The following is a 26,006-nucleotide window of genomic DNA, read 5'->3' as shown; positions in this document are numbered from 1 at the left end:
TCTGCATCTACTACTATTACTCCACTCATCGACCGCTATCCAGCATGCATCTAGTGTATTGAGTTCATGACGAACAGAGTAACACCTTAAGCAAGATGACATGATGTAGAGGGATAAACTCAAACCAATGATGAAAACCCCATCTTTTTACCCTTGATGGCAACAACACAATGCGTGCCTCGCTACCCCTTCTGTCACTCGGTGAGGTCACCGCACGGTATGAACCCAAAACCAAGCACTTCTCCCATTGCAAGAATCATAGATCAAGTTGGCAAAACAAAACCCACAACTCGAAGAGAATTACAAGGATATAAAATCATGCATATAAGAGATCAGAAGAAACTCAAATAAGATTCATAGATAATCTGATCATAAATCCACAATTCATCGGATCTCGACAAACACACCGCAAAAGAAGATTACATCGGATAGATCTCCATGAAGACCATGGAGAACTTTGTATTGAAGATCCAAGAGAGAGAAGAAGCCATCTAGCTACTAGCTATGGACCTGAAGGTCTATGGTGAACTACTCACGCATCATCGGAGAGGTTATGGTGTTGATGAAGAAGCCCTCCGTATCGGAATCCCCCCTCCGGCAGGGCACCAGAACGTGCCCGAGATGGGATCTTGCGGAGACAGAAGTTTGCGGCGGTGGAAAAGTATTTTCGTGGATCTCCTCGTCAGTTTTGGAATTTTTCTGAATTTATAGGCAGAAGAGGTAGGGAAGACGAGCCACAAGGGGTCCACAAGCCTGCTAGGCGCAGGCCCCACCTAGCCGCTCCTAGGGGGCTTGTGGGGTCCCGTGCTGGCCCCTGCCTTGGTTCTCAAGTCTGGTGCGTATCTTCTGTTCCGGAAAAAATCTTTTCGGAAGTTTTATTCCGTTTGGACATCGTTTAAAATCCTCCTCTGAAAAGGGTCAAAAACACGCAAAAAACATGAACTGGCACTTGGCACTGAGTTAATAAGTTCATCCCAAAAAGATATAAAAGGCATACAAAACATCCAAAGTTTGACAAGATAATAGCATGGAACCATAAAAAAATATTGATATGTTGGAGACGTATCATGGCTCCCCTCTAGCCCATCGTCTGGCCCATGGTCTCTCCCGATGCATGGATTTTCTCTATATTTTATGGGAATTTTCTGGGACGTCTAAATATCCATTTTCCTGCACACAAGAAAACCATACAGGCAGCTCTGCTGAAAACAGCGTCAGTCCGGGTTAGTTTCATTCAAATGATGCAAGAATGAGGCCAAAACAACAGCAAAAGTGTTTGGAAAAGTCGATACTTTTGAGACTTATCAACCCCCCCTCTGAAATATGATGAAGGATGATTGTCCCAATGACGGAGAACATAGTTTGTTGATTGTCAATAAGGTTTATGCTTCATACTCCAGTAATTGTGAATGGATTGTTAATTGTTTATGGGAAGATATATGATAAAATACTTGCTGATATGCTTATATTCATGATTCTCTCATGTTCGTAATTTTTTTATTGACACCTCTCTCTCTCTCAAATCATGTGGTCATTATTATCAAGCTCGGTTTTTTGCTTGAGGACAAGCGAGGTCTAATCTTGGGGGAGTTGATACGCCCATTTTGCATCATGAATTATTATTGATATCTGTGTTAATCCTATCCATTGTCCCTTATTATCATACCATTATTATGTTCTTTCTCTCGAGATATGCAAGGTACATCGCTGAGAGGGAAATATTTGGAAACTGGAATTCTGGACAGGGAATCTGATAAAAAGGTAGAATAATCAGCTTCTCCAAATGACCTGAAACTACATGGAGAATTTTTATGGAATATTTAAGAATTTCTGGGCCAAAATATACTAGAGAGGGGCCACTTGGTGGCCACGAATGGCTTGTGGGGCCCCTGCAGGTATCCCGACCACTCTCTAAGCCTATATGGTGTGTTTTACCCTATAAAAATCATAAGTTATTTTTCAGGATGAAGCGTCGCCGTCTCGAGGCGGAAACCTTGGCAGAGGCCCTTTTGCCCTCCGGTAGTCAGATTTTGCCGGGGGAATTCCTCTCTGGGAGGGGAGGTCGAAGCCATCATCATTACCAACGCCTGCTTCGTGGGAGGACCAATGTTCATCAACATCTTCACCAACACCATCTCATCTCCAAGTCTAGTTCATCTCTTGTATTCAATTTGTGTCTCAGAACCTCAGTTTGGTACATGTGGGTTACTATTTGCTTTGATTGCATCTTGGATTACTTCGTGGAAGAAATTATGTTCAGATCCTTAATTATTATTATTACACCTGTGATCTTGAAAAAGTTGATGAGGTGTGAGTATAAACTATTGTTCCTGAGGACATGGGAGAAGTCTTGTTATAAGTAATCATATAACGCTGGTATTTGTTTGATATTTTGATGATATGAATGTTTTTACTTCTCTTAGCGGTGTCCTGTGAATGTCGACTACATGACACTTCACCATGTTATGGGATTAAGGGGAGTTATTGTGGAGTAACAAGTAGATGATGGGTTTCCAAAGTAGGAACTGAGCACCTATCCACCCACATTCAAATTATCAAGGTAGCTAACGCTAATCAACTCAATATGATGAACATGACTAGACAGAAATTACCATGTGTCCTCGGCAGCGGTTGCCTTATATAAGAGTACTTTAAGGCCTGTCCTCTGCTATAAAAAGGATTGGGGTACCTTGCTGCACCTTTTTTACTATCGTTACTTGTCACTTGTTGCAAATTATCTTGCTGTAAAACAATCTATCAGTGTTACTTATAACACTTGCATAGAATACCTTGTTGAAAACTTCTTATCATTTCCTTCAGCTCCTTGTCGGGTTTGACACTGTTACTTCGAAAGGACTACAATTGATCCCCTATACTTGTGGGTCATTAGTGAACCATTCCTACAGTTATTGCCAATGAACCTAGCAAACACTTCACCATTTTGATGTTTCTTCAACCCAGGTGGTTTTGGTGTACTTTTCAGGCTTCTAGTAAGATCCATCAGCATTGATGTTTCTTTCGTAACCAACACTCTCTTTCCTAGGTTTTTTGTTGAGGATTGTCTTCTTGAGGACATCACACAAGATCGGATGTCCTTCCAGACTTTTGTACATGCGTGTCTCAAGCAATGTCTTCAACCTGTCATTGTCATCAGTGGTAGAAGTGGTTTCCTCAGGTGAGGGGTTAGATACCACATATACAGTTGAAGATACTACATTTTCAGAAGCATTTCAACATTTAACAGTAGAATCATTAGCTTTACGAGCAAGACACTTTAAGCATGGAGCATGATATTCATCATGAGCAGTGCTTATATGTTCAACAAGGAGTGAGTCATTGTCCTTCCGAAGATCCCCATCAGCCTCTTTCAACTCTTCAATATCAAGATTTCTTTGAATATATTCAAGAGACGACTTTTCGTGATCACTTGAGAGAGTATCATGATGATTTTGGACATCCTCAAACCTTGAATGAAGATCACACATATCTTATGTCGTAGCTTCATTTAGACTCATCTCGCTGCACAATAGGTCATCGATTTTCTCTAGAGTTTGGTGCATCTTTTCAATAGCATATTGTTGCTTAGTAGCAATTTTGACAAGTTGATGATAGCTAGGTTTCAAGTCATCATCGGATTCAGCTTTGCTATCAGAGTCATAGTGCGAAAATTTTGAGGATACCTTGGAATCTTTCACCGTGAAGCAGTAGGCTGGACCATTGTCGTACTCACTAGCTTTAGTGTTGTTGAGGTGATCATTATCTTTAGGATCAAAGATAGATGAGTTGATTAATGCAGAAGGCACAGACAAACCAACAACTTTAGAATCAGACTTCTCCTAAAACCCCTCTTCAGCTTCAAACTCAGATTCAACATCATAATTGATATGTCTCCGTCGCATCTCTAATTTTTGATTGTTTCATGCCAATATTCTACAACTTTCATATACTTTTGGCAACTTTTTATACTATTTTTGGGACTAACATATTGATCCAGTGCCCAGTGCCAGTTCCTGTTTGTTGCATGTTTTTTGTTTCGTAGAATATCCATACCAAACGAAGTCCAAATGTAATAAATACTTACGGGGATTTTTTTGGAATATTTATGATTTTTGGGAAGAAGAATCAATGTGAGGCGATGCACGAAGTGCCCACAAGCCCTGTCGCCGCGGCCAGGGGGTGGGCCCGTGGCAGGGGCCTTGTGTCCACTCCTTAAGGCGGTTGGAGCCCTTCTTTCGCCGCAAGGAAGATAATATCCGGAAGACAATCGTGTTAAAATTTCAGCCCAATATGATATATCCGGAAGATAATATTCACATGGTTAGTCATAAAATCCTACATAAAACTTGTAGATCACTGAATATGATATGTTTGATTCCTTGCAATAGTTTTGCGACATGAATATGTGATATTAGAGTCATGCTAGTGAGTAATTGTGTATTCATAGCAATACTTACGTTAAGGTTTGCGATTCCCGTAGCATGCACGTATGGTGAACCGTTATGTGATGAAGTCAGAGCATGATTTATTTGTTGATTGTCATCCTTTGTGTGGAGGTCGGGATCGCGCGATGGTTAACTCTTACCAACCTTTCCCCTAGGAGCATGCGTGTAGTAACTTGTTTCGATGACTAATAGACTTTTGCAATAAGTATGTGAGTTCTTTATGACTAATGTTGAGTCCATGGATTATACGCACTCTCACCCCTTCCACCATTGCTAGCCTCTTTAGTACCGCACAACTTTCGTCGGTGCATTACACCCACCATATAGCCTCCCTCAAAATAGCCACCATACCTACCTATTATGGCATTTTCATAGCCATTCCAAGATATATTGAAATTCAACTACCACCGTTCCGTCTCATGACATGTGCCACCACTTCCATATTGCCATTGCATGATAGTAAGATAGCTAGCATGATGTTTCCATGGCTTGTCCGTTTTTTGATGTCATTGCTATGCTAGATCATTGTCACGGTACACTACCCAAGGCATTTCATATAGAGTCATCATTGCTCTAAGTATTGAGTTGTAAGTGTGATGATCATTATTAATAGAGCATTGTCCCATGTGAGGAAATAAAAGAGGCCACCGAAGCCCATTTACAAAAAAGAGGCCAAAGATGCCCACCAAAATAAAAAAAAAATAAAAAAATAAAAAAGAGAGGCCAAAGAGCCCACAAAAAAATGAGAGAAAAGAGAGAAGGGACAATTGCTACTATCCTCTTTTCACACATGTGCTTCAAATAGCACTATGATCTTCATGACAGAGAGTCTCCTATGTTGTCACTTCCATATACTAGTGGGAAATTTTCATTATATAACTTGGCTTGTATATTCCAATGATGGGCTTCCTCAAAATTGCCCTAGGTCTTTGTGAGCAAGCAAGTTGGGTGCACACCCACTAGTTTCTTTTTTGAGCTTTCATACACTTATAATCTCTAGTGCATCCGTTGCGTGGCAATCCCTACTCACCCACATTGATATCTATTGATGGGCATCTCTATAGCCCGTTGATACGCCTAGTTGATGTGAGACTATCTCCTCTTTTTTTGTCTTCTCCACGACCACCATATTCTATTCCACCTATAGTGCTATGTCCATGGCTCACACTCATGTATTGCGTGAAAGTTGAAAAAGTTTGAGAACACTAAAGTATGAAACAATTGCTTGGCTAAAACCGGGGTTGTGCATGATTTAAATACGTTGTGTGGGGAAGATGGAGCATAGCCAAACTATATGATTTTGTAGGGATAACTTTCTTTGGCCATGATATTTTGAGAAGACATGATTGCTTTGTTAGTATGCTTGAAATATTATTGTCTTTATGTCAAATGATAGACTATTGCTTCGAATCACTCGTGTTTTATTATTCATGCCATGATTAGATTATATGATCAAGATTATGCTAGGTAGCATTCCACATCAAAAATTATCTTTTTTTATCATTTACCTACTCGAGGACGGGCATGAATTTAGCTTGGGGATGCTGATGCGTCTCCGTCGTATCTATAGTTTTTGATTGTTTCATGCCAATATTCTACAACTTTCATATACTTTTGGCAACTTTTTATACTATTTTTGGGACTAACATATTGATCCAGGGGCCAGTGCCAGTTCATGTTTGTTGCATGTTTTTTGTTTCGCAGAATATCCATACCAAACGAAGTACAAATGTAATAAAAACTTACGAGGATTTTTTTTGGAATATTTATGATTTTTGGGAAGAAGAATCAACGCGAGGCGATGCACGGAGTGCCCACAAGCCCTGTCGCCGCGGCCACGGGGTGGGCCCGTGGCAGGGGGGCTTGTGGCCACTCCTTAAGGCGGTTGGAGCCCTTCTTTCGCCGCGAGAAATATAATATCCGGAAGAAAATCGTGTTAAAAGTTCAGCCCAATCAGAGTTACGGATCTCCGGGAATTTAAGAAACGGTGAAACGCAGAATCTGGGAGCACAGAAACAGAAGGACACAGAGAAAGAGATCCAATCTCGGAGGGGCTCTTGCTCCTCCGCCGCCATGGAGACCATGGACCAGAGGGGAAACCCTTCTCCCATCTAGGGAGGAGGTCAAGGAAGAAGAAGAAGGAGGGGGGCTCTCTCCCCCTCTCTCCCGGCGGCACCGGAACGCCGCCCGGGACATCATCGTGTGACGGCGATCTACACCAACACCTGCGTCATCTTCACCAACATCTCCATTATCTTCCCCCATCTATATTCAGCAGTTCACTCTCCCGCATCCCGCTGTACCCTCTACTTGAACATGGTGCTTTATGCTACATATTATTATCCAATGATGTGTTGCTATCCTATGATGTTTGAGTAGACTATCGTTGTCCTATCCGTGATTGATGAATTGCTATGATTGGTTTAATTTGCTTGTGGTTATGTTGCTGTCCTTTGGTGCCCATCATATGATCGCGCGCGTGGATCACACCATAGGGTTAGTTGTATGTTGATAGGACTATGTATTGGCAGGCTAGAGTGACAGAAGCTTCAAACCTAGCATAGAAATTGATGCATATGGGATTGAAGGGGGACCAATATATCTTATTGCTATGGTTGGGTTTTACCTTAATGAATGTTAGTAGTTGCGGACGCTTGCTAATAGTTCCAATCATAAGTGCATAGAATTCCAAGTAAGGGATGACATGCTAGCAGAGGCCTCTCCCACATGATACTTGCTATCGATCTAGTAACGTAGTCAATTGCTTAGGGACAATTCCGCAACTCCTACCACCACTTTTCCACACTCGTTAGACACTCGTAGTTGTTACTTTATCTAACCAGCCCCTAGTTTTATTTACGTGTTCTTTACTTTCTTGCAAGCCTATCCTATCACTCCTACAAAGTACTTCTAGTTTAATACTTGTTCTAGGTAAAGCGAACGTAAAGTGTGCGTAGAGTTGTATCGGTGGTCGATAGAACTTGAGGGAATATTTGTCCTACCTTTAGCTCCTCGTTGGGTTCGACACTCTTACTTATCGAGAAAGGCTACAATTGATCCCCTATACTTGTGGGTTATCAATAATCTATCTCCTTTCCAATGAAAGCATGTGCTTTGGAGATCTTCTTATGAGACGAAGACTTGTGATGATTTTTCTTATTCTTGTCATCAGCATCATAGTTCTTGCTATTCTTCTTTGATTCCTTCTCCCATCGAGGACAATCATCAATAAAGTGACCTACTTTCTTGCACTTTTGATAGGATTGCTTCTTAATATCATGCGAAGATATTTCACCAGATTTCTTGGAGTCACGCCTTCCAGAATTTCCAAATAGTTTTGACTTGGCAAACTTTTGGAACTTTCATACAAGCAGAGTGAGTTCTTTGCCAAAGTCTCTGGCACCATCAGAACTGCATTCAGATTTGCCTTCACATGAAGACACAACCTTTGCCTTCGGTGCACGAGAACGACCAACACTGGAACCATCGATTTCCCTTTTCTCAGCTTGTTGGAACCCATGAGTGTTTAGCCTCTCAAGTATATCAGCAGGCTCAAATTCCTTGAAGTCACGACATTCTTGGATCATGAGGGAAAGAATGTCAAAGAAACTATCAAGAGCTTTCAATAGCTTCTTCACAACTTCAGGTTTGGTGATATCAGTGGCGCCTAGAGCATTCAAGTTATTTGAGATATCGGTGAGACGATCAAACATGAGCTAGACATTTTCATTGTCAATCCTTTTGAAGCGGTTGAATAGGTTGTGGAGCACACCTACACGCGAGTCTCTTTGTGATGAGACACATTCACTGACTGTAGACAACCATTTCCATGCTTGCTTCGTGGCCTCCAGAGTACTCACATGGTCGTACTGTCCTTTGGTCAGATGAATGATACATCCATTTTGCATCATGATTCTTTATTCATATTTGTGTTATTCTTGTTAATTATTCCCTGTTATTATGTAATTCTTATGCCTTTTCTCTCTGAATATGCAAGGTACATCACAAAGAGGAAAAATCTGGAAACTCGAATTCTAGACCGAGAAACAGAAAAAAGAAAAAAAATCAAATTGCTCCAAATGACTAGAAACTTCATCGAGATTTTTTCTAGAATATTTGAGAGTTACATGATAAAACTATATTGGAGAGGGGTCACCAGTTAGGCATAAGCCAATAGGGTGCCGCAAGGCCGCGCCGTGATGGCTTGTGGGGCCCCTGCTGGCCTCACGATGCTCCTCTTCTCCTATACGGTGTGTTTTGCCCTAGAAAGAAAAATCATAAATCATCTTTTGGGATGAAGCATCGCCATATTGAGGCGGAAACCTGGGCTGAGGCCCTTTTGCTCTCCGACAAAGAGATTATGTCGGGGGAATTCACCTTCGGGAGGGGGAAATCGAATCCATCATCATCACCAATGCTTTCTCCTTCATGGGAAGACCAATATTCATCAACATCTTCACCTGCACCATCTCACCTCAAACCCTAGTTCATCTTGTGTATTCAATATTTGTCACAAAACCTCAGATTGGTACCTGTAGGTCACTAGTTGTGTTGATTACATCTTTTAGTGGATGCTTATTGGATTACTTGGTGGAAGACATTATGTTCAGATCCTTCATCATTATTGTCATACCTCTGATGTTGAACATTTTGATGAGGTGTGAGTAGTTACTATGTTCCTGAGGACATGAGAGACGTCTTATTGTAAGTAATCATATAAAGTTCGCATTCGTTTGATACTTTGATGATATGTATGTTGTTACTTCCTTTAGTGGTTTCATGGGCCTAAAGGAAGTCATTGTGGAGTAACAAGTAGATGATGTGTTGCGAGAGTGAGAGAAGCTTCAATCCTGGTTTATGTGTTGCTTCATGAGGGGCTGATTTGGATCCACATGCTTCATGTTATGGTTAGATTTATTTTAACTCTTCTTTCGTAGTTGTGGATCCTTGTGACAGGGGGTAATCATAAGGAGGTTGTTAGTTCAAGTAAGAAAGGCACCTTAGCACCAGTCTACCCTCATATCTAATCATCAAAGTAGCAAACGCGAATCAACTCAATATGATGAACATGACTAGACAACAATTCCCATTTGTCCTCGGGAGCGCTTGCTTTATATAAGAGTTCTTTTATACCTGTCCTTTTCTATAAAAAGGATTAGTATATCTTTCCTAACCTAGGATAGTATTGTTACTTTTCACTTGTTACAAATTATGTTGCTACAAAACTATCTATCATTATTACTTACAACACTTGCAGAGAATACTTTCCTGAAAATTGGTTATCATTTCCTTCTCCTCCTCGTTGGGTTCGGCACTCTTACCTATTGAAAGGACTATGATTTATCCCCTATAATTGTTGGTCATCTAGACTCTTTTCTGGCGCCGTTGTCGGGGAGTGAAGCGCCTTTGGCAAGTGGGAATTGGTAACAAAACATTCTCCGTACGTGCTGAAATTTATTGTTGCTTATTACTATGAACGGTCACCCTTTTGGTGGCTTGTTCGGGGCATCTTCGCCTCGGATTGAGGAAATTTTCCCTCGACCTACTGAACCTACTGAAAAAAATATATTATGAGATTCCTTTGTGTATGGTAGAGAAACTTTTGGCTAATTGTTGTAATGGTTCAACTCATCCCGATTACCATTTTATATAGTCGATGTGATTTGTGGATTGTTTCAGCTTTCAGATCTACCAGGAGACAAGGTTAAGAAGAAAGTTTTCTCTTTATCTTTGGAGGGAAAAGCACTAATGTGGTACATGCTATTGGATAATATTGGATCATGGGACTGGAATCGTTTGAAGTTTTACTCTATGCATTTAATTCATCATGATCGGAAGTTTATTTATAATTGTTGGCCTCGTAAGGAGAAAGCATCAAGCTTGGGGTAGGCTTAAATCTATGATGCACACTTGCCCCAACCATGAGCTCTCAAGGGAATTGATTATACAAATATTCTCGGCTTTCTCATGTTTTCAAATATTAATCGATTCTTGTGTTATCGGTTCCTATATGAAGGAGGTTGTCGAATTCAAATGGGGTCTTCTGGAAAAATTAAACACAAGTATGAATATGACGAACTCAATGAAGGTAAAGATCCAGGTATAAATCTTAAGTTTGTTTGTGTTAATTCTTTCATGGAAACTTCTCCCTTTCATGATTTTAGCAACAAATATGGCCTTGACTCTGATATAGTAGCTACATTCCGCGAATCATTTTCTATGTATGTTGATCTTCCCAAGGATTTTTTTTAAATATTATCCTCTCATTGACAAGTTGCCTTAGGAACCTGTTAGAATTAACAAGGAAGAAATAATTTTTCACCATGTTGATCCAATTGTTCCTACTGCCTACATTGAAAAACCTCCTTTCCCTGTTAGGATTAGAGAGCATGCTGAGGCTACAATAGTGGTTGATAAGAGTTATGTTAGAACACGTACACCACATGAAGAAATAAATGTTGAGCCTCATGTTGCTATAGTAAAAGATATCCTAGTTGACAATATTGATGCGAAGGTTATTTATCTCTGCGATGAAGTTCTAGAATTGCTAAACTTGTTAGAAACAAAAGAGATGAACTAGATAAAATAAACCAGTGGTAGGCAAACCTGTCATCTCTGTTAAACTTCGAGATCATTGCTATCATGGCCTGTGTGATGTTGGTGCTAGTATTATTGCTATATATTTTACTTTGTATCAAGAAATTATGCATGATATAACACCCTCTGAAATTGAAGATATTGATGTTACTATTAAGATTGCAAACAGTGATACTATTTCACCACTTGGGATTGCAAGAGATGTTGAAGTCTTATGTGGGAAAGTCAAGTACCCCACTTAATTCATAGTACTTGGTTCGAAACAAGATAACTTCTATCTCATCATATTTGGTGGACCTTTGTATAATACGATTAATGCTGAAATTAATTGTGCTACTAGGAAGGTCAAAGTGAGTTTTTGTGATGTTTCTCATGAGTTTAACTTCTCTAAGTTAAGAAAATAGCTACAGGAAAATGATTTGCCTAGTAAGGATGAAATAATTAGTCTTGCTTCTATTGTTGTACGTCCTACCGATCCATGAACAATATTTGCTAGACCATGAGAATGACATGCATTTGAACGAAAGGAATGAAATGGATACGATACTCATTGATCAACAACCTACTCCTAAGCACAATTTGCTAGTTGAAATTTTAGGTGATCCTCCTCCACCCAAGAGAGATCCCATGTTTAAGCTCAAGGCTTTACCTCACACTTTAAAATGTCCTTACCTCGATGATAAGAAGATATGTCATGCTATTATTAGTGATAACCCTTCAGAACATGAAGAAAAGAGATTACTCAAAACTTTAAAGAAACACAAGGCTGCTATTGGATATACTCTTGATGATCTTAAGGGCATAAGCCCCACTCTATGTCAGCACAAGATTAATATGTAACCTCATGCTAAACGAGTTGTTGATCATCAACAACGCATCCCTATGATGAAAGAGGTGGTAAGAAATGAAATACTTAAACTTCTGGAAGCATGTATAATCTATCTTATTGCTGATAGTAGATGGGTAAGTCATGTTCATTGTGTTCCTAGAAAGGTGGTATAATTGTTGTTCCTAATGACAAAATGAACTTATTCCACAAAGGATAGTAACTCGTTATAGGATGATAATTGATTTTAGGAAATTGAATAAGGCTACTAGAAAAGATCATTACTCCTTGCCTTTTATTGATCAAATGTTAGAAAAATTATCTAAACACACACACTTCTGCTTTCTTGATGGATATTCTAGATTCTCTCAAATATGTGTGTCAAACGAGGGCCAAGACAAAACTACCTTCACTTGCCCTTTTGGAATGTATGCTTATAGGCATATGCCTTTTGGTTTATGCAATGCACCTGCTACCTTTCAAAGATGTATGACTGATATTTTCACAGAGGGGGTTCGCCGCGGGAGAGAGGAGGTTAGCTCCACGGGTTGACTTAGGCTGGGGAGGGCTCGCCACGGGGAGGGAAGGGGGTGGCACCACTCTGGTGGAGGAGGTTGCTCCGGCATGGGTTGGGGTGGGGGTGGCACCGCTCTAGTGGAGGAGGGTCGCGGGGAGGGGGTAGCCGCAGTGGGGGAAGGGTGTGGCTCCGACGGTGGGGGAAGGGGGGTGGCGCTGGCGGTGGGGAAGGGGTGGAACCATGGCGGTTGTGATGTGGGGTGGGAGAGAGATAGAGGGGGGAGAGAGGGGCTGGGGTGGGGGCTGACGACCATTATATAGTGTAAGTGCATCTAGTGCCCCTTAGTGATTTTGGTGGATTGAAGACTTAAAGGTTAAAAGGCTGATATATTTGTAAGTGTACACAGGCTCTATAAGTCGCTTTGGAGTTTGAGTTATTCAAAGAATATCGACCCCTAAAACTATATGTTTTCGGGTGAAGAGTTTGGTTATTCCTTGATGACTTTGATAGCGAAGAAATTTCTATTCCTCATGAAGACTTTGAAAATGAAGTATCGAAGTATCCCGAAGAAAATGCTTTGAAGACTTTGAAGCATGAAGATTACGCTTTCTGTTTCATTTTCTTATTTCTTGAGTCATAGGAACACCGTACTGTTAAAGGGAGTCGAGGTAATACTAAGGAAAGATTTCCTTATGATGCTCAACTCAAAGCCTACAAATACCAAATCTTGAGAGTGAAGCCTTTGAAAATCTCTCACCTCTTAGTCAAAGTCTTCAGTGACACAGACGAACTTCGTATGGTCGCTGAAGAAATTGCACTAACTAAGGAGTTAGGATTCCGCCAGTGCGAACTGCTTATCAGTGAGGAACATGAGAGACATGAGGACTTTTACAGTTGAAAGATCCGACTGTTGCCGAGCCACACACCACCTTTCCCCAATCTTATCCACGTAATAGTCATACCATTGGGGCCATCAATGTCAAATCATATTGGGATGCTGCCCGGCTATAAATAGCCACCCCTACAACCACTAGTTGGTTGGCTTCTCCGAGAGAAACTGACACTAGCATTTAGAGCAACCCAATACTGAAGGACTTTGAGCGAAAATCATCAAGTGAACAAAAACCCCAAACACCCAAGCCAAAACCTAAAACCCCAAAGTGATTGAGCATCAGTGAAGAGATTGTTCATGTGTGGAACCGATGCTTGTTACCTTTGAGGACTATGCATTCTCAAGATGGGTAGGCTTCATATTTCAGAGCATCCAGCAGTCAACTGTGGATCGCCGGGTGACTGAGTTTGTAAGGGTCTGGAAGTCCACCCTGAAGAATTACCACGAGTGTTGGGAGAGGATTGTGTGTCCTTAGCTCAAGGAGACTACAGTAGGGACTGTGTGTCCCGAGACTGTGTGTCCTTTGGTTTGAATACCAAGCCGCTCCAAACAAGACGTATGACTATCACAGCAGTTGGAACCGGGTCATCAAACCATTGTCTTCATCGAGCTACAAGTTCTATTACTTCAACACTTTCATTTCCTCAATTGCATTTTGATGACTATGATCTGTACTATTTGAAGTTATTCATCACCTGCTTATCCTGTTCGGCGACCTTAGCAAACCGAACACTACAAGTCACTTTGAGGACTAAGCTATAGTCGCTTTTACATATCTGTTTGAGTACTTATTCCGCTGCACTCAGTTCATGACTGAGGACTTTCCTCATTGATGAATTTGCAAAAATTGCCTATTCACCCGTCCTCTAGTCGATATAACGCACTTCCATTTGGTATGAGAGCAAGGTACTCCCTTGTTCTGTGTGATTTTGGTTTAACCACCTGGAGTTTTAGTTATGCCGACCGCACGTATGATCAAGGTTACTACAGGTTGTCCTACCTTTGAACGAAAGGATTTCCCCTACTAGAAGAACAAGATGCGAATACACCTTGAAGCAATTGACAACGATCTCTGGTACATTGTGGAAAATGGTGCTCCCTATCTCACTTCAACTATCACTTTCGCTGATGTGACAAGATTCAAGCAACTCGACTCTCAGCAAAGAATATAATCTGTGGCCATCTGAGCAAAGGTCAGTATTGCAGAGTGAGTTCTTTGGCCTCTACGAAGCTTATCTGGGAAAGACTATCCAAAGTCAACGAAGGAGTGTCCACACAACATGACTCTCATGTTGATGGTCGTCGCAATATCTTCAAACGCTTCAGGAGACTTGATAATGAAAGTTGTCAATACACCTTTGGTTACCTCACTGACATCTCCAGTGAGCTTCATGCCCTTGGAGCCAGAGACATCACTGACCATGAAGTTGTGAAGAAACTACTATGTGCTCATGATCCTTCATTTGACACACTGGTACTGATGATTCAAGAAAGAAGAGACTACAAGCTACTTGATCCTGCTGATATCCTTGAGAGACTCAATACTCATGAATTCCAACAAGAAGAGAAGAGAGACCTTTATGGACCAAGCTATACAAGACCTCGTGCGCTGAAGGCAAATGTTGTTTCCTCATCTAAAGAAGAAGACTCTCATTGTACTCTTGGTTATCCTGAATAACTTGGTTAGGAACTTGCTATGCTCGTGAGGAAATTTGAGAAGTTATTAAGGCATGACCAATTTAGAAAGTCTTCAAGAAGAGACATGAGGAAATCAGAATCTTCATTTGAGGACTACAAGAAGAGAACCAGCCATAAATGCAAGAAATATGGCAGTACATTGTTGATTGTCCTCGTTGGGTGAAGGAATCAAAGAAGAAGAAGTACAAGGATGACAGTTCTGATGATTCAAAGAAAAATAAGAAGTCTTCAAAATCCTCATCTTCAAAGTCCTCAGCGCACAAGAAGACCAGCTTCAGAAAGACTCGGGCACTTATTGGCAAGGAAATAGATTCAGAAGAAGAATCTCAGGAATGTGATGAAGAGGAAGGTTCTGAAGTGGAGTCAGAGTGTGGTGTGGCAAGCTTAGCCCTTGATACCACATTCGTCAACAAGTCCATCTTCGACCTCAAAGAAAATAACAACGTCAACAACACTGATGACTATGATGACGACTTTTCTCCCACCTATTGCTTCATGCAGAAGTTCAAAGGTACCAAGTCACACTTCCTCTTGTGACTCTATAGACTCTGAACCTGATGATTATCAAAAACCTAGTTACTATAAACTTGCTAATATTGCCACTAAGCAACAAACTGCTATTGAAAAGTTTCAGAAACTGCTAGACAAAAGCGATGACCTGTTGGTTGATGAAATGAATCGGACTCAAATCCTTTCTTAAGATGTTCATAGTCTTCAGTCTAGGTTTGAAAGTATTCAAGAACGTTATGGCTCACTCTTGGCTGATCATGAGAAGCTTTCCTATGAATTAAAAGCAAGATCTTGAGAAGCTAAGAATGTCTCATGATGATCTTTGAATCAAAAATGATTCTTTGCTTGCTGAGCAGATCAGTATCGCTTAGAAAGAATTCATTCACCTTGTTTGAAATGCATCGAATGTGAAACTGCTAATTCTTCACCTTAAACTTCAAATGCTTCTATGGCTACAAATTCTTCAACTATTTCTGTGGTAACAAATTGCTCACTTGAGGCAACCACAAATGTCACTGATGAAAATGCAAGGTTGAAGGAATGTATGTGACATGCATATACAAAAGACACAAAGGGCATCAAACCCTTAGCTATGTGCTCAAAAAGGATATTCTGAACAGGAACCCGAGGAAATAGGATATTGACTTTGAGAGGAAACTGAATGTTGATCGTTCATACTAGAAACCTGAGCAGTATCCCAAAACCTCATGGGTTGCCGCAAAAGGACCTCTTGTTGATCTATCTACTATAACAAGCGTTGCATGTGAAATGTCATATTCCTCTCATGAGTCACTTGACTCAAACTATAATCTGTTCAAAAATTAGGTTGGTGAAGTATTTGCTAGATATGTTGGAACTAATAGCAGGAATGGACCACCCGTGAGGAAAATCTGGGTTCCCAAAAGTATCTTGGAAATTCTTCACGTGAAAGTCCTCATGATACCACGAGTGAAGAACAAGAACCCCAGATCAAATTCCTCAGGTGGACAAAAGTCTTCACAGGGATTAAATTAATCATATGGTCAAAACTATGCTCGTATTCGCACTAATGCTTCTGATATGTTGGGAAACTACAAGGGACATGAATATGTGCATAATTCCTCAAATCACAATGTTCATAAGTCCTCAAACGAATTTCTCCGCCTATTCATTTGAGTACTCTAACCACCCCTCTTGTGAAACGAAGTGTATTAGCCTCAATGCATCAATTATCTTATGGTGCATGCAGGATGATAAACTCTTTACCACCCCTTCAGATGTGGGTGGTGAAGAAATTGAACTAATTGCTACTGCAGGTCAGGTCTCGAGATGAAAGACCTCATCTGAAGAATTTGCTGGAGACCTGAGGAAATAACTTGATAGGGTGCAAGCTAATCCTGATGAAATGACTTGTCATTTCACTCGTCCTTATTATGTATAAAATATATTTTATGTGATGAAATTCAAGTCTAATGAAATTGATATCATATTCTTCAATCTGGAGCATATGAGATGGTAAACAACACTAATTCATCTGCCGGATGACAAACCCAAAACCACATAGTGGGTTCTTGACAGTGGGTGTACAAATCACATGACTGGTGAAAAAAGCCTACTACTGGATATCCCAGTGACTCCATCACCGCTGAAGCATATCATCTAAGCTCACAAAGGTAAAAGCAAGGTATTGGGACTTGGTAAAGTGGCTCCTAGGTTTAACCCCGTGTCAGTCTCAATGCTTTGTGATCTTGATATGATAGTCAACTTTGGAAAATATAGATGTGTAGTCATCATGGAATCTGATAAATCCAAACTCCTCGAAGGCTTTAGGAGAAGAGACTTTTATATTGTTGATTTCTCTACAGGTCCTCAACCACCCACGTGTCTCCTTGCAAAAGCCTTAGAGGGCTCTCTATGGCATCGATGACTCGGTCATGCGGGCATGAGGAATTTGCACACACTAGTGAAGAAGAAGCATGTCATTGGCATCAAAACTGTCAAAATCCTCAAGGACCATCTCCGCGGGGCTTGTGAGTGTGGGAAGATGACCAGATCCAAGCACCCTCAAAGATTATCATTACCACTACTCGTCCTTTTTTATTGCTTCACATGGATCTCTTTGGACCTACTCATTATGCTACTCTAACCAATGCATCATCTCTATATGGTTTTGTCATTGTTGATTACTATTCTCGTTATACTTGGGTGCATATCATTGTTTACAAAACAGAAAGTGCAGGAAGTCCTCAAACGATTTTCCTCAAGGGCCTCGGCAAAATTCAGCGTCAAGATCAAACACATCAGGAGTGACAATGGGACATAATTCAAGAATAGAGGCCTTGATGACTATCTATATGAACTTGGTATTACTCACGAATTGTCTCCTCCTTATACTCCTCAATAGAATGGTGTCGTCGAGCGCAAGAATAGGACCCTGGTTGAGATGGCACGTACTATGCTTGAAGAATATCAGACTCCTTGTCGTTTCTGGCCTGAGGGAATCAACACTGCCTCCCACATCCTCAACAGGGTATATCTTCACAAATTCCTCAAGAAGACTTCATATGAACTCCTCACTGACTAGGAACCCAATGTAATTTATTTCAAAATCTTCGGTGCAAGATGCTGGATTAGAGATCCTCACCATAGTTCTAAATTTGCACCGAAAGCACATGATGGTTTTATGCTCGGTTACAGAAAGGATGTGTAACAAACTCGCACACCTACAGAGTCTTCAGCAACTGTCACAACAAGATTGTTGAAACTGTAGATGTGCGGTTCGATGAAACTAATGGCTCGCAAGGAGAGCAACTGCCTGTTGTGACAAATAAATTGACTCCTGAGGAAGCTATTAAGCTCAAGACTACTGAAGATATCATTCCTACTGAGTAACAACCTCCTGTTGAAGAAGTCGTCCCCAAGAACAACAAAAGTCAAGCAGGTGCACCTGAGGAAATTGCTCCTGAGCAAATTCCTCAACCTAACCAAAGTCTTCAACCTACGCATCCAAGGATTGCAAATGAAGTGGAAATTGAAAAAATCATCGATAACATCAATGCGCCATGTCCCTTCACGCGCTCAAAAGTTTCACATTTGATTAACTTTTGTGGGCATATATCCTTTTTGTCTATCACAGAACCCTCAAAAGTCGATGAAGCCTTCATGGAACCTGAGTGGATTCAAGACATGCAAGATGAACTTCATTAATTCAAGTTGAACAACGTTTGGGAACTCGTCAAACGGCCAGATCGCCACAAGCACAATGTCATCGGTACCAAGTGGATTTACCGAAACACGCAAGATGAGGATGGTCAAGTAGTGAGGAACATGGCACGACTTGTAGCCCAAGGCTACACACAGGTTAAAGGAATTGACTTTGATGAAACCTTTGGACCTGTTGCTAGACTTGAAGATATTAGTATATTGCTTGCTTATGCTAATCATCACAATATTACACTGTATCAAATGGATGTGAAAAGTGCATTCCTCAATGGTAAACTTGAGGAAGAAGTATATGTTGCTCAACGCCGAGTTTTTTAAGACCCAAAGCATCCACACAAAGTCTTCACACTCAACAAAGCACTCTATGGCCTCAAACATGCCCCTCGGGCATAGTATGATACATTGAAGGGGTTTCTAGTGAGGACAGGATTCAAACCTGGTTCACTCAATCCCACTCTTTTCACAAAATCTTATGATAATGAACTGTTTGTATGTCAAATATATGTGGACGATCATCTTTGGTTGTACTAACAAATGTTACAGTGATAAATTTGCCTACATGATGGGTGAAGAATATAAAATGTATATGATGGGGAGCTGAAATTCTTCCTAGGGCTTTAAATTCAGCAACAATGCAACAACATCTTCATTTCTCAAGACAAATACCTCAAGGATGTCCGGAAGAAATTCGGCATGAATGAATGCAAAGGCGTCAAAATTGCCATGCCTACCAACGACCACCTCTGAAGTGACGAAAATGGTAAAGATTTCAATCAACGAGTATATCGCTCTATGATTGTCTTTTATTGTACCTATGTGCATCTAGGCAAGACATTACGCTTAGTGTTTGCACATGTGCACGTTTCCAAGAAAAACAGAGGGAATCACACCATAAGGCTGTGAAACACATTCTTTGATATCTAGGTGACACGACAACACTTGGATTATGGTACCCCAAGGGCTCAACTCTTCACCTCATTGGATATTCTAATTCTGATTATGCTGGTGACCGTGTGGATCACAAGTCAACATCAGGCTCGTGCCATTTCCTTGTACGATCATTAGTTTGTTGGTCCTCAAAGAAGCAGAACTGCGTGTCACCTTCCACTACTGAAGCTGAATACATTACTGCCGGTTCTTGGTGTGCTCAAATGTTGTGGATGAAGCAAACCCTCAAAGACTATGGCGTCAACATAAAGAATGTGCCACTCTACTGCGACAATGAGAGTGCAATCAAGATTGCATACAGTCCAGTACGTTACTCAAAGACCAAGCACATCCAGATTCGTCATCATTTTCTTCGTGATCATGTACTCAAGGGCAACATCATCATCGACCACGTGAAGACTGAAAGCCATCTAGAGGATATCTTCACTAAGTACTTCGATGAAAAGAGATTTTAGCAAGTTTCGGTGTGAGCTAAATATCTTAGAATCTTCGAATGTTCTGTGAAAAAGGCACACATCCTAACACTTATGCAAAATTGATGAATTAGATGTGCAACACACCAAGTAATGTTTTTCTTCAATCAATGAAGAATAACACTCTAAGTGTGCAGTAATTAATGAAAATTTTGATTATGAGGGCCCTACGACAATTGTACATGCTGCTTGAAATCATAATTCTTATACGATGGGTCACGCCACCACCACATTTGAAATTCTTCAAAACTCAGACCTTTTCCAAATTATTCAAATCATCAATGTCTTAAAATTTTCAAAATCCTCAAGATTACAAATTCCTCAAAAAATTCAATTCTTAAAAAACTTTTCTGTGATGTTCTTCATTGAGTATATACTTTTCTGTGATGTCATTTAGATGGATAATTAGCCAATTTAGGCTTTGTTGGATGAGTCTAAGCTACGTAGAAGAAGAGAAAGAGAAGAAGAAGTAAAAGAAGGAGGAGGAGGAGGAGGAGGAGGAGAAGGAGAAGGAAGAGGAGAAGAAGAAGAAAAGAAGAAGGAGAAGGAGGAAGAAGGAGGAAGAAGAAGGAGAAGGAGGAGCTCCTTATCCTTCTTCTCCTCCTTCTTCTCCTTCTTCTTATCCTCCTCCCTCTCCTTCTTCTTCTTCTCCTCTTCTTCTTCTTCCTTCCTTTCATTTTTCCTCTTTCTTCTCCTCTCGTCCCCTTCTTCGGGCTAAATTGGCTAAGAATGCCTTTTTGGAGCTAATTATGTCATTTCGAGGATACTTAGCTAAGTATAGGTCATGTTTTATTAAATAGACCATTTAGGAGCTAACTAAGCTAATTATGTCATTTAGATGGATAGTTAGCCAATTTAGGATTTGTTGGATGAGTCTAAGCTACGTAGAAGAAGAGAAAGAGAAGAAGAAGTAAAAGAAGGAGGAGGAGGAGGAGGAGGAGAAGGAGAAGGAAGAGGAGAAGAAGAAGAAAAGAAGAGGGAGAAGGAGAAGGAGGAAGAAGGCGGAGCTCCTTCTCATTCTTCTCCTCCTTCTTCTCCTCTTCTTATCCTCCTCCCTCTCCTTCTTCTTCTTATCCTCTTCTTCTTCTTCCTTCCTTTCATTTTTCCTCTTTCTTCTCCTCTCGTCCCCTTCTTCGGGCTAAATTGGCTAAGAATGCCTTTTTGGAGCTAATTATGTCATTTCGAGGATAATTAGCTAAGTATAGGTCATGTTTTATTAAATAGACCATTTAGGAGCTAACTAAGCTAATTATGTCATTTAGATGGATAATTAGCCAATTTAGGCTTTGTTGGATGAGTGTAAGCTACGTAGAAGAAGAGAAAGAGAAGAAGAAGTAAAAGAAGGAGGAGGAGGAGGAGGAGAAGGAAGAGGAGAAGAAGAAGAAAAGAAGAAGGAGAAGGAGAAGGAGGAAGAAGGAGGAAGAAGAAGGAGAAGGAGGGGCTACTTCTGCTTCTTCTCCTCCTTCTGCTCCTTCTTCTTCTCCTCCTCCCTCTCCTTCTTCTTCTTCTCCTCTTCTTCTTCTTCCTTCCTTTCATTTTTCCTCTTTCTTCTCCTCTCGTCCCCTTCTTTGGGCTAAATTGGCTAAGAATGCCTTTTTGGAGCTAATTATGTCATTTCGAGGATAATTAGCTAAGTATAGGTCATGTTTTATTAAATAGACCATTTAGGATCTAACTAAGCTAATTATGTCATTTAGATGGATAATTAGCCAATTTAGGCTTTGTTGGATGAGTCTAAGCTACGTAGAAGAAGAGAAAGAGAAGAAGAAGTAAAAGAAGGAGGAGGAGGAGGAGGAGGAGAAGGAGAAGTAAGAGGAGAAGAAGAAGAAAAGAAGAAGGAGAAGGAGAAGGAGGAAGAAGGAGGAAGAAGAAGGAGAAGGAGGAGCTCGTTCTCCTTCTTCTCCTCCTTCTTCTCCTTCTTCTTATCCTCCTCCCTCTCATTCTTCTTCTTCTCCTCTTCTTCATCTTCCTTCCTTTCATTTTTCCTCTTTCTTCTCCTCTCGTCCCCTTCTTCGGGCTAAATTGGCTAAGAATGCCTTTTTGTAGCTAATTATGTCATTTCGAGGATAATTAGCTAAGTATAGGTCATGCTTTATTAAATAGACTATTTAGGAGCTAACTAAGCTAATTATGTCATTTAGATGGATAATTAGCCAATTTAGGCTTTGTTGGATGAGTCTAAGCTACGTAGAAGAAGAGAAAGAGAAGAAGAAGTAAAAGAAGGAGGAGGAGGAGGAGGAGGAGGAGAAGGAGAAGGAAGAGGAGAAGAAGAAGAAAAGAAGAAGGAGAAGGAGGAAGAAGGAGGAAGAAGAAGGAGAAGGAGGAGCTCCTTATCCTTCTTCTCCTCCTTCTTCTCCTTCTTCTTATCCTCCTCCCTCTCCTTCTTCTTCTTCTCCTCTTCTTCTTCTTCCTTCCTTTCATTTTTCCTCTTTCTTTTCCTCTCGTCCCCTTCTTCGGGCTAAATTGGCTAAGAATGCCTTTTTGGAGGTAATTATGTCATTTCGAGGATACTTAGCTAAGTATAGGTCATGTTTTATTAAATAGACCATTTAGGAGCTAACTAAGCAAATTATGTCATTTAGATGGATAATTAGCCAATTTAGGATTTGTTGGATGAGTCTAAGCTACGTAGAAGAAGAGAAAGAGAAGAAGAAGTAAAAGAAGGAGGAGGAGCAGGAGGAGGAGAAGGAGAAGGAAGAGGAGAAGAAGAAGAAAAGAAGAAGGAGAAGGAGAAGGAGGAAGAAGGAGGAGCTCCTTCTCCTCCTTCTTCTCCTCTTATTATCCTCCTCCCTCTCCTTCTTCTTCTTCTCCTCTTCTTCTTCTTCCTTCCTTTCATTTTTCCTCTTTCTTCTCCTCTCGTCCCCTTCTTCAGGCTAAATTGGCTAAGAATGCCTTTTTGGAGCTAATTATGTCATTTCGAGGATAATTAGCTAAGTATAGGTCATGTTTTATTAAATAGACCATTTAGGAGCTAACTAAGCTAATTATGTCATTTAGGTGGATAATTAGCCAATTTAGGCTTTGTTGGATGAGTCTAAGCTACGTAGAAGAAGAGAAAGAGAAGAAGAAGTAAAAGAAGGAGGAGGAGGAGGAGGAGGAGGAGAAGGAGAAGGAAGAGGAGAAGAAGAAGAAAAGAAGAAGGAGAAGGAGGAAGAAGGAGGAAGAAGAAGGAGAAGGAGGAGCTCCTTATCCTTCTTCTCCTCCTTCTTCTCCTTCTTCTTATCCTCCTCCCTCTCCTTCTTCTTCTTATCCTCTTCTTCTTCTTCCTTCCTTTCATTTTTCCTCTTTCTTCTCCTCTCGTCCCCTTCTTCGGGCTATATTGGCTAAGAATGCCTTTTTGGAGCTAATTATGTCATTTCGAGGATAATTAGCTAAGTATAGGTCATGCTTTATTAAATAGACCATTTAGGAGCTAACTAAGCTAATTATGTCATTTAGATGGATAATTAGCCAATTTAGGCTTTGTTGGATGAGTCTAAGCTACGTAGAAGAAGAGAAAGAGAAGAAGAAGTAAAAGAAGGAGGAGGAGGAGGAGGAGGAGAAGGAGAAGTAAGAGGAGAAGAAGAAGAAAAGAAGAAGGAGAAGGAGAAGGAGGAAGAAGGAGGAAGAAGAAGGAGAAGGAGGAGCTCGTTCTCCTTCTTCTCCTCCTTCTTCTCCTTCTTCTTATCCTCCTCCCTCTCATTCTTCTTCTTCTCCTCTTCTTCTTCTTCCTTCCTTTCATTTTTCCTCTTTCTTCTCCTCTCGTCCCCTTCTTCGGGCTAAATTGGCTAAGAATGCCTTTTTGTAGCTAATTATGTCATTTCGAGGATAATTAGCTAAGTATAGGTCATGCTTTATTAAATAGACCATTGAGGAGCTAACTAAGCTAATTATGTCATTTAGATGGATAATTAGCCAATTTAGGCTTTGTTGGATGAGTCTAAGCTACGTAGAAGAAGAGAAAGAGAAGAAGAAGTAAAAGAAGGAGGAGGAGGAGGAGGAGGAGGAGAAGGAGAAGGAAGAGGAGAAGAAGAAGAAAAGAAGAAGGAGAAGGAGGAAGAAGGAGGAAGAAGAAGGAGAAGGAGGAGCTCCTTATCCTTCTTCTCCTCCTTCTTCTCCTTCTTCTTATCCTCCTCCCTCTCCTTCTTCTTCTTCTCCTCTTCTTCTTCTTCCTTCCTTTCATTTTTCCTCTTTCTTTTCCTCTCGTCCCCTTCTTCGGGCTAAATTGGCTAAGAATGCCTTTTTGGAGGTAATTATGTCATTTCGAGGATACTTAGCTAAGTATAGGTCATGTTTTATTAAATAGACCATTTAGGAGCTAACTAAGCAAATTATGTCATTTAGATGGATAATTAGCCAATTTAGGATTTGTTGGATGAGTCTAAGCTACGTAGAAGAAGAGAAAGAGAAGAAGAAGTAAAAGAAGGAGGAGGAGCAGGAGGAGGAGAAGGAGAAGGAAGAGGAGAAGAAGAAGAAAAGAAGAAGGAGAAGGAGAAGGAGAAAGAAGGAGGAGCTCCTTCTCCTCCTTCTTCTCCTCTTCTTATCCTCCTCCCTCTCCTTCTTCTTCTTCTCCTCTTCTTCTTCTTCCTTCCTTTCATTTTTCCTCTTTCTTCTCCTCTCGTCCCCTTCTTCGGGCTAAATTGGCTAAGAATGCCTTTTTGGAGCTAATTATGTCATTTCGAGGATAATTAGCTAAGTATAGGTCATGTTTTATTAAATAGACCATTTAGGAGCTAACTAAGCTAATTATGTCATTTAGGTGGATAATTAGCCAATTTAGGCTTTGTTGGATGAGTCTAAGCTACGTAGAAGAAGAGAAAGAGAAGAAGAAGTAAAAGAAGGAGGAGGAGGAGGAGGAGGAGGAGAAGGAGAAGGAAGAGGAGAAGAAGAAGAAAAGAAGAAGGAGAAGGAGGAAGAAGGAGGAAGAAGAAGGAGAAGGAGGAGCTCCTTATGCTTCTTCTCCTCCTTCTTCTGCTTCTTCTTATCCTCCTCCCTCTCCTTCTTCTTCTTATCCTCTTCTTCTTCTTCCTTCCTTTCATTTTTCCTCTTTCTTCTCCTCTCGTCCCTTCTTCGGGCTAAATTGGCTAAGAATGCCTTTTTGGAGCTAATTATGTCATTTCAAGGATAATTAGCTAAGTATAGGTCATGCTTTATTAAATAGACCATTTAGGAGCTAACTAAGCTAATTATGTCATTTAGATGGATAATTAGCCAATTTAGGCTTTGTTCGATGAGTCTAAGCTACTAGAAGAAGAGAAAGAGAAGAAGAAGTGAAAGAAGGAGGAGGAGGAGGAGGAGGAGAAGGAGAAGTAAGAGGAGAAGAAGAAGAAAAGAAGAAGGAGAAGGAGAAGGAGGAAGAAGGTGGAAGAAGAAGGAGAAGGAGGAGCTCGTTCTCCTTCTTCTCCTCCTTCTTCTCCTTCTTCTTATCCTCCTCCCTCTCATTCTTCTTCTTCTCCTCTTCTTCTTCTTCCTTCCTTTCATTTTTCCTCTTTCTTCTCCTCTCGTCCCCTTCTTCGGGCTAAATTGGCTAAGAATGCCTTTTTGTAGCTAATTATGTCATTTCGAGGATAATTAGCTAAGTATAGGTCATGCTTTATTAAATAGACCATTTAGGAGCTAACTAAGCTAATTATGTCATTTAGATGGATAATTAGCCAATTTAGGCTTTGTTGGATGAGTCTAAGCTACGTAGAAGAAGAGAAAGAGAAGAAGAAGTAAAAGAAGGAGGAGGAGGAGGAGGAGGAGGAGAAGGAGAAGGAAGAGGAGAAGAAGAAGAAAAGAAGAAGGAGAAGGAGGAAGAAGGAGGAAGAAGAAGGAGAAGGAGGAGCTCCTTATCCTTCTTCTCCTCCTTCTTCTCCTTCTTCTTATCCTCCTCCCTCTCCTTCTTCTTCTTCTCCTCTTCTTCTTCTTCCTTCCTTTCATT

This window comes from Hordeum vulgare, chromosome 3H (genome assembly GCF_904849725.1).
Source record: "Hordeum vulgare subsp. vulgare chromosome 3H, MorexV3_pseudomolecules_assembly, whole genome shotgun sequence".
NCBI lineage: Eukaryota > Viridiplantae > Streptophyta > Magnoliopsida > Poales > Poaceae > Hordeum > Hordeum vulgare.
This window is presented reverse-complemented; position numbering follows the sequence as displayed.